The sequence below is a fragment of the Phalangium opilio genome, unplaced genomic scaffold (assembly GCF_054372755.1).
Source record: "Phalangium opilio isolate 3A_F unplaced genomic scaffold, DU_Popi_V2 ptg000101l_1, whole genome shotgun sequence".
Taxonomy (NCBI): domain Eukaryota; kingdom Metazoa; phylum Arthropoda; class Arachnida; order Opiliones; family Phalangiidae; genus Phalangium; species Phalangium opilio.
In genome coordinates this window covers 3,711,259-3,714,501 of record NW_028324204.1, presented here as the reverse complement: position 1 = coordinate 3,714,501, position 3,243 = coordinate 3,711,259, and the positions used below count along the sequence as shown (strand labels likewise).

The window sequence follows — 3,243 nt, the reverse complement described above, 5'->3', positions numbered from 1 at the left end:
AAAAACTTTTTTAACATTATTTACCGTGGTATTTTGCTCCCAATATTAGCTTGATACTACGTTTTACCAGGGAGGAGAGATTGACATGGTCTTTAAGAGGATTCAAATACTTGCATATCTGAAAAAAATTGAGATTTATGAGTTTAATTTTTATATTTTTAAATGAGAAATATTGCGAAGCGGAAAGTAACATAGGCAGTTTTATTGTGATGTTGATATTGGTGTCGAAAAGATCTGTAGATTGATCGTGATCTTTATAGGTCAATTTTTGAAACTTCGAAAACTTTGAAATTAACGAACACTTCTTGTTTTGATACGGTTTTTACTTTATCAGCTATTAATGTTTTTCTGTCCCTTTTATTCTCCTTATATGGCTCAACCTGATTGGAATATTTGAGAGAAAAAATGGAAAACGCGTATTATTTTTAAAAGTGTCATATTAAAATATTTTTACTAAAGTAATTTTGGTGAAAAAAAAAGATAAGAATTTTTTCAAATAATTGATGTTTTATAATCATGTGTTAAAAAGTGAAAATTTAATATCTGTTACTTCAGGCATTTAATTTTCTACACTTATCTCTTACTTTTTCCCGTCTTTGTCTACAAAGACAGTTTTTATTAATAAGGTACTGTATCTTACATCGACTTAATGAAAATCCATCAGGAATTCTAGGAGAGCGGTAGCTCTCTTAGATAAGACCTCATACTGCTCTTAATGTATAACGAGGGTTTTTTGTTTGGATGTAGTTTTTTTGTATTGTATTAATTGTTTTGAAAAAAATCCACTGAACTAAAATTCGGACCCTTAATATGTGGTTCAAATTTCAAAGAGATCCCTCCATTAGTTTTTTTATAGAAAATAAAGTTGCTAAGGGTGGTTTTCATTTCCATAAAAACATTCAGTCATTTTGGCAAAAAAAGGGAAATTTTCCCATAGGAATAACACGGGAAATGTTTCCTGTGATGGCCAAAGCTACTCGACCATTTTTTGAAGACTATTTATTCGATAGGTCTGAAAACGGTTTTAAATGAAAGGTATAACACTTTTTTGGTGCCTTCCGAAGTTTTATTGAAATCAATTAATGTTAAGTATTACGTTTTGTACTTTTAAGCACATACGTAAACTTACGACCTTTTATTCTGTTGGACTTACGTGGTTTAATCCTAGGTAAAATCATAGAGAAACGTACTGTTGGACTTACGCTGTTTTACCGCTAATAGAGCGACAGAGCGAAGATTTTTGTTTAGACAACGCGTGTGGCTATGTCGAGCTTAAGGCGAATTTTTTAACTTTTCACATAAAAGAAGGGGTTAATTCGTCCTCATTTTATTTTAATTTCGTAAGTTAAACCTTATTATAATTTAATACAAAAGAATTTTAATTTAGGATTATCCGATAATTTTTAAATTCACTGATTTCACTAAGCCTCGGTCAAAATTTAAATACAGCTGATTGTATGTAGAGACTAGAGACCAATTGGCCGTGTAGCGTAGGTTTTAAGGTGTTTCACCTGGTGCCATCGGCCAACGATAGCCACTAATTAGGTAATTTGTTTAAATTAAATCAATTTTTGTTGTTTAAAGTAGATTAATGCAAAATACGCACAAGGGTTCGTTCCCTGGTTTCTCGACTGTTGCCACCAGCCAACAGTTAACGCTACGAAGATACGTTTTTTACTGGTAAAATAAATGATAGATTCAATCACACTATCACTAAACCCTGTCACCAAATCATACAATATTTTTAAATGACGCTTTTCCAATAATTCTTATAGGTTAAAAATTATAATTTTAATTATTTAGTGCTTATTCTAACATAACCTCAAAACAGTAAACAATGGCCATTTTTCCAATGATAACTGTGCAGATTATATTTGGTGCCACCGATAACCACTATGTAGATCATTTTATTGGTTTAAATTAATGGTAATATAATTAAATAATTAAATCACACGATCACTAAACCCTGTCTACAAACCAACCAATGTTTTTTTATCCCAGCTCTTGCAATCATTTTTATTAGGTTGCAACGGAAGTCGTTGCAGACGACGGCTGGAAGGAAACTAAGACTAGCTTATGTCCAGCCAGTCATCCTCTGTAACTCCTCCCCTTTTATGTACCAACAGAGGCGATAAAAACGCCAACATTTTCCGTGCAACAGTTAGTTGCGTTTTGTTTTGTTTTCGAACAAGTTGAGTTCGCGCCTTTCTGGAACTAGCTCGGGCTACATTCCGCGATAGGAAATTCTAGTCGCGTCATCCATCTTGGAAGTCTTTTCGTTTTTGAGTCGAATATCAATTTAATACAATAAATCTTTTCCACATTGCATTACAAAAGGTATGTGTCTCTTTACTTGTATAATTCTTCCGCTCGGAATGAGATAGGCCTATTTTCCCTATTCTTAAATTCCCGCGGCCTGTAACGATTCCCCCTTTCACGACCGGCCACTCTATTTTTCGACGGGGCAATCAGTTACAAATGGTGCCTGTGCCCATGATATTCGAACCCTTGGCTTATTGCTTGTTTTGTTTTGCCGTCGCCGTTTTTTTCGACGGGGCGGTCGGGCCCGCTTCGGCTTCGTTCTCGTTTTAGTTCAAGTTTAGGCATGAAGGCCGCCATTTTGATTTTGCGCCCATGTTTCTAGAATATTCTACAGCGTAGTTCCGACTTTCGGATTTCTATTATTTATTGTTTCCGTAATCTTTACAAATGCCTATTTCTTTTATAATAGAATAAATTAATTAGGCTTAAATAATTATTTGGACACATGGTTTTGACTAATGATTTAAGGCTATTTTTCGGGAAATATATTGTCGGCATAAAATAACATTGGCTTTAATCTTCCTATTTTGAATGAGCGAATCCGAACCGTGCCCAAGCTTTAATAAATTTTATCGTGAACGCAAACAATCGGACTCGTCCTCGGCTTCTTCCAAACCTTCGGAATCATCGGGATCCCCACTTCATTCCGCTAAGCCTAATCTCGTGGTCAGAAGCCTTTTACGCCCCCCTCGGTTAACCGCAACAAAGATGGCTTATGCATACGATTCAAATGAGGAACCCCTGTGGGATGAGAACCCCGACCTAGGTCCTGATAGAACAGCCCAGTCTGAACAGGGAAATATATCATCTCAGACCCGTGTTCTAATGGAGGAAGAAAGACAGAGGCGCGAAGCAAATTTAGCCCTTTTTAATCAAAGAAGCCAAAGTCCGATCCCTAGCGGAAATTTAACAAGGAGAAAC

The 3,243-nt window shown here is 35.4% G+C and overlaps 1 long non-coding RNA gene across 1 annotated transcript; it reads left to right on the top strand.

Moving 5' to 3' along the window:
* Nucleotides 1–1,230: 1,230 nt before the first annotated feature.
* On the top strand, nucleotides 1,231–1,599 carry LOC149630977 (uncharacterized). Its single transcript, XR_016373999.1, has 3 exons — nucleotides 1,231–1,340; nucleotides 1,450–1,490; nucleotides 1,588–1,599. It is a non-coding gene; the product is annotated as an uncharacterized LOC149630977 (long non-coding RNA).
* Nucleotides 1,600–3,243: the final 1,644 nt, after the last annotated feature.